Raw genomic sequence first — 12,510 nt, forward strand, 5'->3', positions numbered from 1 at the left:
AAAGGTATTTTTATCCCAAGAATGTTCCCTTAAGATTAACTGTGAATCAAACTTCTTAACTATCGTAATGGGATAGCAAATAATATTCATTATATTTTTGTATGGATGTCCTAGGAACTGACCTATACTCAGCCAGAGGTTGTCTCTAGGGTTACAACAACATGAATGATGGCAACCAATTCTAAATCATGTGTCACATAATTTACCTCATGTTCATTTAACTTTTTGGACTCATATCATATGAATTTACCTTCCTGCATCAAGACTCCACTAAGTCCATCTTTGTAGGCATTTGTACACACCATGAAATCCTTGTCAAGATCTACAATTTTTAGCACTAGTGTGTTAGTGAGAAATTGTTTTAACTACTCAAAGATTTCTATGCATTGTGCAGTCCAATCAAATATTTCCCTTTTCTCTGTAAGGTTGTATTGGGATGGCCTATCTTGGAGAAATTCTAGATAAATATCCTGTAATATCCTGCCAGTCCCATGAATGATCTAATTTCATCCACATTCTTTGGATTTGGCCACTCCATTATGGCTTTGATATTTTCAGGGTCAACTGAGATTCCTTCCTTAAAGATGATATGCCCCAAGTAATGTATATGTGACTGGAAGAAGTCACACTTGCTAAGCTTTGCATAGAGATTATGCTCTCTCAACAATTGTAACACTGCAGCCAAATGTTTCTCATGCTCTTCTTTTTCCTTTTAATACACATGTATGTCATAAAAAATATAATGACAAATTTTTCCAAATAAGGACGCAACACATTGTTCATCAAGAACATGGATTTGGCAGGGGAATTGGTAAGCCCAGCGTACCACTACGAACTCATAGTTCCCATATATTTTCCTAAAAGCAGTTTCATGAATGTCTTCCTCCTTGAATCTAGCTTGATGGTAGCCTGACCTCAAGTCTACTTTGGAGGAAATTGTTGCTCCTCTCAACTGATCAAAGGGTACCTATTCTTGATGATCACCTTATTTAGCTACCTGTAATCAATGCACAATCTAAGGGTTCCATATTTCTTCTTTACAAACAATATCGGTGCTCCCCATGGGGACACACTAGGCCTTATATAACATTTGTCAAGCATTTCCTTCAGCTATAATTTGAGCTCAACCAATTCTGGGTGTTCATCCTGTATGGAGCCTTAGATTTTGGTGTTGCTCCAGGTACCATCTCAATAGAGAAATGTTTCTCTCTTTGAGGAGGTAATCTAGGAACCTCTAATGGAAATACATTTGCGTATTATTGCAAACAGGGTACTTTTGTAGCAATTTGGCTTCCTCATTTTCTATTTCTCTGTTAGTTTCCTCATTCTTGGAAACTTGCACTACAAGTAACATGCATCCCTTTTTGTTGCTCCGTTTAGCTTTCATAGTCATGACTAACCTCACTGAAATGGGCTTTTTCCTGCCTTGTAGCACTCTTTTTTTCTTTTCTCATCTGAGCTTTCAATTTCTTTTTCATAGAAGTCTATCTTGATTTGATGTAAGTACAACTAGTCCATACCCAACAATATGCCATATGCACCCATTGGAAATACATTCAAATGGGTTGTTTTGGCCATGTCATTAAGTTCAAATGCACAATGCTTTACCCCGTGGTTGATTTTTCTTTTTATCTCAGTTTTCAACTAAACAAACCAAGGTTCTTCATGCAATTCCTTACCCAAACCATATTTCTTAACTACCTTTGGGTTGACATAGCTATAATTAGAACCTGTATCAAATAGAATAGAAATGAACTATTCTTATAACTTACCTTCCATCTCAATGATGGATGTCTGGTGATTTGCTTGACGATTTTCCACTACTGCATAAATTCTTGGCATAATCTGAGCTACTTCACCCACCATGCTCGCCTCCTAAGCACTGTAAATATTTGTTCCAACATCTAGCTAATGTGGATAGTCTCTCCTCTTATGGTTCCCACCACAAGTCCAACACTTGAGTGACTCTCAACCCTCGAACTAGGGTTGTGTTGACGTTCATTTCTACACATTTCTCTTAACAACAACATTGGATTTCTGTTTAAAATGTCTTGTTTGAATTGGGTTCTTACCTTCTTTCCTTTTTGAGATTTTATTGGGAATTTTTTTCTTATTTCCTGTGTTGCTTTTATCTTACCAATTAAATTTAATATCAGTCCTATGTTTTTCTTGCTCGTAGCAATGTGCTAGATTCTTGATAGCATCTTTCAGGTTTTAGGGTTCTACAAACTCAATTTTATCCTTGAATGCCATAGGAAATCCATTGACGAACCTCTAGATTTTGGTTTTTTCATCCTTGAGATATGAAACATACCTAAATAGTTCTAAAAACATGGTGACATACTCATCATTGGTTAAATGACCCATTTTGAGTTCATAGAACTCCCTTGCCTTACAATCATAAGAGCATTAAGACAAGTATTACTCTCTAAAGAGCTTTTCAAACTCATCCCAGGTCAATTATTTTTCAACAATGGTTCTAACATTCTTCAAATCCTCCCACCATATATCTACTTTTCCCTTCAGGCTATAAATGGAGACTCTAGATTTCATATTCTCATAACCGTCATGTATTCTGAAAAATGTCTTCCTTACCAATAGCTAAGATTTTACATCCTTTGATTTCTTCATATCCCCATAAAATGTGGGTGGTTTGGATTTCTTAAATTCTTAAGGAATATGGCCATTTTCTTTTCTTCCTGAATGATGATGATGGTAATGGTGAGACTGGTTATTATGCCTCTGGGCAACAAAACTATACAGATTGCTTGAATAATGCACCTATGTGCTAGTTCCTCCCCTTCGAGTGCTCAAAGGTACATCTCCTAACACAATGTCCTCACTTCCTTTCTTGTGCCTTTTTCTAAACCTACCAACATCTTCTTAGTTGGTTCTTTCCTCAAAATCATGAAGGCTTTTCTTGTCTCTATGATTAGCCCTCATCTTTAATTAACTTTGTCGATGCCAATTCGAGAGACTTTGAAGGATGACGAAATTGATATCTACTTGCCTTTCTTGGGCTCTTAATAGCTTCTCATTATCATCCTTAAAGCTTCTAACCTCATCCGGTAGGCTTCTCAAGGTGTCCATCTAGTCTGGGGATTGATTCCCTCCCCCTTGGTCAATTTATCTCTCTTCTTCATTGGCTCTGGCCCCATCACTTCCATGTTGTGATTGGTCGGAACTATACTCAACCATTTTGGTCCTTATTGTTGTAACTTCTCTACTTTATGTTGCTTGTGATGTGTTGAAAACCACACATATTTTTATACCTTTCAAAGTAAATAATTAAACACATAATTATGACCATGAGTTTGCATTCATGTTTCTTCCATGGAGGTTTATGCTATGACAAAACAACCATGTTAGTGTGCAAACACATTTACAAATCATATGCATTAGTCATTCAATCCTATAATTTTATCATAATAGTTAGTAGTGACAACATATTTATGGTCATGGTATTGCTCTCACCGAGGTATTGTCAACCAAATAGTTCACACTAGCACAATTTTACCAGCTAAACTGTAATCAATAATTTAGACTGGATTTTACCACCTAAACAGTTAATTAGTCAAAAAAATGAAATCATCATTTTCTTGTGACAAAGCCCATCCAGTCCAAGCGTTGAACCTGGATGCTCTAATTCCACTCTATAACGTCACCCGACCCCTCATTTACCTTTAGAGGAATGGGGTAATTTTTTTTTGTGTGTTAACTCCACATCAATAGTTCCATGTTTATACACACACACACACATATATATATCTGTACATATATATATCTATATCTATATATATATATATATATATATATATTCTTCATGCCCTCCAAAAACCCAAGGGCCTTTAATATTCGTATTAGCCAAATGCCTTCTAGGTGGGTCCCACGGGACACGTCACCCCACTTACTCTCTCCCGGCGGTTCCTAAGCTATGCACTTGGCTACCCACTGACTTCTCTACACTGAGCTTACATGGTTAGTGGGCCCCTCTTTATCACCTTTGTATTGGCCCAAGGCCTACTACCAGTGGCTATCATTACCAACTTGCCTCATCCTAGCACTTTCCTTTACAATACATCTTTATCTCGTTGGGGTCACGACGTCAACTGGCCTAGCTATGGGTCCTTCCTCCAATAATGGTAGTTCTTCGAGGATTTCATGTATATCCAATGCAACTAGCCCACGTCATCCCATCAAGCCCCTCCCGGTGCACTCCAGAGATCTCTCTATATCAACCATCGAACCTTATCGTCGGGCTTATGTGGATTATGGGACCACTCCTCAACCAATATTAAATCATCAGGGAAACGTAATCCTATTGGGTCTATCCCAACATTCTCCTCTATTATTATCATTTATTCTTCTGTCGTTATTTCATCAGACTAACTTGGCTAGTAGGACCTTTCTCCACCAACCGAATCTACACATACTGCCATGTGGTATGAATTACGTCATCCCGTTGTTTTACTCCTAGTGCTTTTCAACTGCCTACCACTTTAATCTTCCAGGGTGGTCTTTTTTAGGATGACTCGATAAGTGGGTCAGTTCCATACCGATAACACTACGACAAGGCATGGGTGTGTCCATGTGCCATCTTATGTTATCTTTCTAGGCTTTGCCCTACATATTCCTTTAATCCTCCTTTTCATTCTTCCTGGCTAGGCATCTAGGCCTACGTGGCTATGGGCCAACATTCTAGCCAATGGAAACGTTGTCGGGAACACATCATTGTGCTGCATAATCCCACTTCTTTTCACTCGGCTCTCCTATACTCACACCCTTGGAAACATTCTAGGTAAAAATTTTAGGCTCCCACCTCTGGACCATGTGTTTTAGTGAGCCTCACCCTTGCACGACTCCAAAACAAAATTGGGACATGTAGTGGCACTACCACATCATCCCGCGCCATTCACCCTACTCCCTTCTTCCTACACCTCATGCAACTACTCCGGGGTGAACCTAATGGGATGGACTATTAAATGGGTTTATCCCCAACTAGTATCATAATGGTCAAGGTTGCATGGTCGCCAGCGTGTCCAAGCTATCATGATCTTGGTTAATCCCTTTGCTTCCCGTAACCATTCTTTCAGGGCATTCCTTCCAAGCCATGTTAACACTCTTGTGACTAATCACATGAAGAAAAAGTTAGTCATGCTAATGGGAGGTCTCCACATCTACAACTTGATATGTTAAAGGATAATTTTTCTTGATATTATCTTGTAAGTTCAGGGCTTTTCCCTCTGCACTGCAACAAGTTTTTCCTTGGGATTCTCTTCCATGGCTCGACTAAGGGACTTCAGTCCTGCCTCATGCAATGTCTCTGATGGGGATCTCCATAGTCACCCCAAAAAATAGCCTTGCTACTGAACAAACTTCCTCAAGCTAATCTTCTTTACCATGGCTCTACCTCAAATGTTCAAAATGCCTCTAAATCAATGTTAAGGCTTCATGTCGATGCCAATGATTTATTAAGGCATTCCATAGAACTACCCCTCCTAAGCTTAGGTGAATCGAACTCCAAGGAGTTTCTAGTCCGCTTGTATTCCCCATTCTCATATAGGAAATCCCACGCATGCCGACATAGGCACTCCTGCAACACTTACGTACCATGAGCTTGGTGTGAACTCCTAAGAGGTCTCCAACTCACTTGCCACACATTTCTAGTACCAAAATCCATGTCGATATTGTAAGCAAACCCATGGCTCCTATGCTGAACTTTTCGGTGCGCCAATGAAAGATATCCAACTTGCTGACAATGCAAGGCTGAAGGCCATTTAGGTAAAGCTGATGGGCGCATCTAGCCCTAAGGGAACCAACCCTCAACGTTAATGTAATGCATGTCACACGATAAAAAAAAATTATAACATAAGCAAATAAATGGATGTAAGTGAATGCAAACCTTGCTAAGAATATTGTCAATGTAACTATTTCATATAAATAAAAGGGTCTTCGAGCCCACTGGTTCAAGTTTTCAATTCAAGCTCCTATGGCTTTGTTGTGACCTACAACATGGCCTTATGTTCCTCTATTGTTTACTTATGTGTTTCTTTTAGTATAGTTAAGAATTTCATTTGAAATAAGGTCCATATTAGAAATATAAAATAGTCCTTATTATCATATGGGTTATGCAGCACGAGATCTCAGTGTAGAGACATGGCACAATATTTATTATCATGTTGTTTCATTTACATTCTACTGAATCTTGCAGGCTATAAAAATATTAACAAATGCTTCACACAACACCTCCTTTAGCCATAGGACCAAGTTTCTTTAATTCATATAACAACAAAAATAGCTCAAAATGCAATAAATACATACATTCATGTACATTATCATAACTATAAGATTCATCTCCGCACAAAGAGGTAACACATGCTTATTATATCAACAATACAATATAGTTCTAAAATCCCAAAACCATTTTAAATTGAAAGGCATCATGATGCATCAATAGATAACCAAGCGTAAGAAAATACTTATCTTTGGATTTGAAGGGAAACGAAGCCTGAGACAAGGAATCTTTACCCAACCATAGATATTTGCAGCCACACTTACTTGCATATGTCACCCCCGAGCTAGATTCCAGAGTCTAAGGGAGATGCTTACTTAAGGGATTAAAACACCAATTGACAACTGAAATGGGGATTCCATAGGACCTCCTTCCTCAATCCCACCAATTGACTGCCACTTATTTTGTCAACACAGGGAGTCTAGAGGTACTCTACCTCACCCTCAAGGGAAGACACAGTGCTTCACCCCCTTCTAGGGAGTCCAGAATTCACTATAATGGTTGTGGAGTAACACAAGTCTTCAATCAAGTCTTCCTTGGATTATGCTTCCCAAGATGTTATAGGGCTCCAAGGTTTGTTATCTCAAACCAAATCATCCAGGGGACCCAAGCTATTATAGGTTTCCATAGATTCCATCCCAACCCACAACCTCCAAGGACCCAAGTTGTTACAGGGATCCAGAGACCTCTTTCTCAACCCACGGCCTCTAGGGACCCAAGTTGTTACATGGCTCCAGAGATCCTATCTCAACCCACATCCTCCAAGGCCCCCAAGCTATTACTGTAGCCAAAATCAGAAAAGAGGAAATACATGGAGTTCGCATAGCATATGAAATGAGACTGGATGAAGAAGAGGGTACTTCGCATCTAGAAATTGCATATGTTGCACCTAAGAAAACCAATAAGGACAAACAACCTTCAAAGGCAAAGACCTACACCTGCAAGTGTGAAAAGGAAGATGATGAAGAAGGTTTTTCAGATGGAGAATATGCGTACTTTATGAGAAAACTAAAAATTGGTAGGGGAAAATTCAAAGGTAAACTTCCATTGATATGTTTCAAGTTGTAGGTTGGGCATTTCGCAGCAAAATGTCCAAACAGAAGTGATGGAAACTCAACAGGAAACAAAATGCTTTAAGAAATTCAACAAGCAAGGCAAGAAAAAGGATTCAAAAGGAAATTTCTCTCTAAAGAAGATAGCTCATCATTCGATGAAGACAGTGACAGTGAAGAAGAAGCCAATGAGAGAGTATTGTTTATGGCCAAGAAAAATAAACAAGAGGTATCAAACAATGGAGAAGAAGGGTTGACCATAGAAGAAATTTCTAAGGAGACAATCAAGCTTATAAAAGAACTCAAGGCTGAGAATATCCGTTCCAATACTCTTGAAGAACAAGTTCAAGGTCTCAAAATTGAAGTTGAAGAACACAAATGTATTGAATATTCACTTCAAAAGAAGTTGGAAGAAAGCGACCGAGAAAGGGAAGCATTAGAAGCCGAAGTAGTCTCACTGTGTAAGGAAGTGAAGAAGGGAAACACTGTCCAAAACTATGCCAACAACTCAAGGGCTTTTGAAGAAGTCCTCACCAATCAACGATCTTACAATGACAGAATTGGCCTCAGTTACAGAGAAGAAGAAGAAAAACCTTCTACAACAAAATACAATGAACCTATGAGATCTAATAGGCATGTAGACTTTATTGGACAAGATTTGAAAGAACAGCCTTTTAAGACAATTCCACGTCAAACATTTCCATCCAGGTACCAACATATTTTTCATGGCTATTGTTATTCATGTGGAAAATTTGGTCATAAAGTTGTAGAATGTTGCACGTACCCTAGGAACCAATACAATTCCAGGAGATCTGTCAAATATGAACCTCCCAGAGCTCAATGAAACATCAATAGATTTGAACATTTAAGAAATAATATTGAATGTTAGAAATGTCGAAACTTTGGACACATAGCCAGAGACTGCAGACTTGAAAATCCTCTAGAAGAATCTTCGAAGCCACAAAACAAACAAACATGGAAGAAGAAGAAGACTGATAATTGTGCTCTCGCTCTCAAGGCTCAAAACAACAAAGATTTGTGGTATGTTGATAGCAGTTGCTCAACGCATATGACTAGAGATAGAAAGAAATTTGTATCTCTGAAAGAGAATACAGATGGAACCGTGTCCTTTGGAAATGATGGATCTTCAAATGTTAAAGGATCAGGTACCGTTAGTCTCGGAAGCAAAGATTCTCTAGCCAAGAATGCTCTGTTGGTTGAAAACATGAACACAATCTGCTCAGTGTTGGAAAAATGTGTGATCAAGGAAACACAATGCTATTCAACTTCACAAAATGTGAAATCATGAAAGGTAGGTATGGTAAAATTGTGGCTACAGCAAGTCAAGCTCCAAATGACATATATGTTCTGGATGAAGCAACTAAAGCATGTCTACTAGCTAAAGAAGATGAAAGATGGTTATGGCACAAACGAATGGGTCACATAAACTTTGAAAATCTTGTCAGGATAAGAAAAAAGGAATCAGTATGAGAAATGCCGAAAATCTCAAAACCTTCCAACACACTATGTGAGGCTTCTCGGCATGGAAAGCAAACAAAATTTGGATTTAAAACAAAAGAACACTTTGCATCACATCCATTGGAATTGATACATACTGATATTTGTGGTCCTATGAGAACAAAAGGCTTAGATGGAGAATTATATTTCATGTTAATGATAAATGACTATACTAGGATGACAGTCGTTAGTTTCCTAAAGAAAAAATCTGAAGCATTTGAGTACTTTAAGATCTACAAGGAGTTGGTTGAAAATGAAACTGATTTGAAAATAAAGTGTCTAAGATCAGATAATGGTAGAGAATTCACTTCCAAATTATTTCAACAATACTGTGACAAAAATGGAATAAAAAGACAATTTTCAACAGCACGAACACCTCAGCAAAATGGAGTTGCTGAAAGAAAGAATAGAACCGTACAGGAAATGGGTAGAACAATGCTGGAGGACTCAAAATTGGATGAAAAAATATGGGTTCAAGCAATTGACATGACAGTCTTCATTATCAATAGAATTCTTCTTAGAAATAATTGCAACAAGAACCCATATGAATTATGGAAAGGAAAATCAGTTAATGTAAAATATTTCAGAATCTTCGGAAGAAAATGTTATATCAAAAGTGAAGATCAAAAGTTGGGTAAGTTTGAATCACGTGTTGACGAAGGTATCTTTGTTGGTTACCCACGCAAAAGAAAGGCCTATAAATGCTATAATCTAAGACAAAAAAAAATAGTGGAGAGCATAAATGTTGCATTTGACGAAGATGTTGTTATAACGAATAATGATGAGGATCTAGAATCTTTGAAACTTGAGACAGAGGGTGAAAAAAGTATAGAGAAAATTCTAGAACAAGAAGCAACTGTCAACCACGAAGAAGTAAATAATGATCAACAAATTATACATGAACAACAACAAGAAGCTCCTCCAAAGAGAACAAAAGAATGGATTCAAAAGAACCATCCATGAAATCAAATCATTGTGAAATAAATGAATGAATTGGAACAAGAAAAGGTCAACAACTTCGATCATCACAACAAGCTCACATTGCTTTTCTAGCAACCTTTGAGCCTAGTAGTTTTGAGGAAGCCAGCCAGAATGAACATTGGGTAGCAGCTATGAATGAAGAATTGGATCAAATCGAGAAGAATAACACCCGGAAATTAGTTCCATGACCAAAAGATAAAAATGTCATTGGGACTAAATGGGTGCTCAGGAAAAAATTGAATGAAGATGGATAGGTTACTAGAAACAAAGCATGATTGGTTTGAAAAGGCTATGCACAAGTGGAAGGAAATGATTTCGACAAAACATTTGCACCAATTGCCAGAATGGAAGCCATTAGGATGTTTCTCGTCTATGCATGTTCAAGAAAAATAAAAGTCTACCAAATGGATGTTAAGTCAGCATTTCTGAATGTCGAATTAGAAGAAGAAGTTTACATCGAACAACCCGAAGGTTTTCTACTATCAGAAAAAGAAGACTATATTTGCAGGCTAAAGAAATCTCTATATGGTCTCAAACAGGCTCCTAGAGCATGGTATGCTCGTCTTGATGGATATCTACATCAACAAGGGTTCAAGAAAGGTATTGCTGATAACAATCTTTACATACAAATAGATCAAGATAATTTAATAATCGTTGAGGTATATGTGGATGAAATAATCATTGGTAGCAATGATGATCAGCTAAGTGAGAAATTTGCTACAAATATGAAAAGTGAGTTCGAGATGTCTTTACTTGGTGAGTTGACATACTTCTTAGGGCTTCACATATCTCAGCAAGAGAAAGGAATATTTATATGTCAAGCCAAGTACATCAAGGAAATGCTCAAGAAATTCAAAATGGAATATTGCAAACCCATCCTTACTCTAATGGTAACAGGTTGCAAATTGAGCATAGACAACTCATCTAAGGATGTGGATCAAAGGTTATACAAATCTATGATTAGTAGTCTTCTATATGTAACAGCCTCCCGACCAAATGTTTTTCAAGTAGTTGGACAAGTAGCAAGATTCCAAGCAGCACCAAAAGAATCACATATTATTGCCGTCAAAAGAATTCTTCGATATCTAAAGGCCACAATAGAATATGGCTTGTGGTATCCCAAGGGCCAAAATCTCATTATTCAATCCTTTATAGATGCAGATTGGGCAGCAAGCGTTGATGATCGTAAGATTACTAGTGGAGCAACATTCTGTTTAGGTGGTTGTCTCGTATCATGGTTGAGCAAAAAGCAAACCTCAATCTTGTTATCAACAGTGGAAGAAGAATACATTGCAGCGCAAGCTTGTTGTACTCAAGTCCTTCGGATGAAACAAACTTTGCAAGGTCTTCAAGTACAATTCAGTGAGCCTATTCCCATATTTTGTGATAACACCAATGCCATCAGCATCTCCAAGAATCCTATCATGCATTCAAAAACAAAACACATTCCGATCAAATATCATTTTGTTAGAGAACAAGTCACTGAAAAGAATATCAAACTTGAATATGTTGGTACAAAAGAACAAATAGTTGATATCTTCACTAAACAATTACCTTGTGAAGCATTTGAATATCTTCGCCAGAAGCTTGGGATTCTCCCAAGTTCTCATTATATTTTCCTTATTCGAAAAATAAAGGGGGAGTGGAAATGTGTATAGGTCCACATGATGGTTGTGTGTTAGGGGGAGTTACCCTTTGCCACTGATGTTAAAGGGGGAGAGAAGGCAGTAGGAAGAGGTGCCCTGATTGTAGGGGGAGTACTTGTGTTGCCATCAATGCCAAAGGGGGAGATTGTTAATCTAAAAATGATATGAGGTTGTCATTGATGTCAACCCAAGCAGCACCAAGGATCACCCTGAACTTCCATGGCACATTGGGCATCATCATTCATAGTTTCTTGTCTCATAACCATTATAGGAATACTCTACTCAAAAATATCTTTCTATCGGTATATAGCTCTCCTCGTAATTCCTCATGGTTTGTCAGTTATTCAAGATTGAAGTTAGTAACCCCAATTAGTGGGATAAAACCCCATGGGGTTGTGGAATGGAATTTATCATTGATTTTGGTCATTGAATAATCAATAATTAATAATATTTTAAGCTCCTAAAATCCCTCCAACATTCTCTATAGAATCCCCTCTCAACTCTATAAAAATAAATCTCATACATCCTCCAAAAGTAGTGATCGTGACAGTTTCACTATAACTTTATTTCTGTGAAGTCTTAGATTCTTAAATTAAAACTCATTTGAGTCGAAATCCTAATGAATGTCGTGACCAAATTTCAGATCTTGGTTCGCTATATTTTCGGAGATATGACCTGTGGAAGTTAGGGTTTTGGCAGGCTCCCGAATTTCATCTCAAAGAGGCGACCTTGGGAAAATCGTCATAAATCTCTCTCTAAGAAGCGGATTGGAATTCTATAAATAGTGGCAGATAGTGAAAGAACTGTAATTTTTTGTGTATCAATTTCAGAGCTGAAGGAGTAAACAGTGACACGTGGAACTCTGTACAAGTTCACTCTACTGAACTAGTCCATAATTAGGTCATTATGAGAGATTGGGCATAACTTTGCCTTGAAAAATGCAAATCAAGTCAGGCATTTGAAAGAAGACTCAGAGGGATACTACAGGAACGAAGATCAAATATTTGGGATCTGAAATCAC

This window comes from Pinus tabuliformis, chromosome 5_2, assembly GCF_031772625.1.
Source record: "Pinus tabuliformis cultivar Carrire ecotype Pingquan chromosome 5_2, CPIR1, whole genome shotgun sequence".
In the NCBI taxonomy this organism is placed as follows: domain Eukaryota; kingdom Viridiplantae; phylum Streptophyta; class Pinopsida; order Pinales; family Pinaceae; genus Pinus; species Pinus tabuliformis.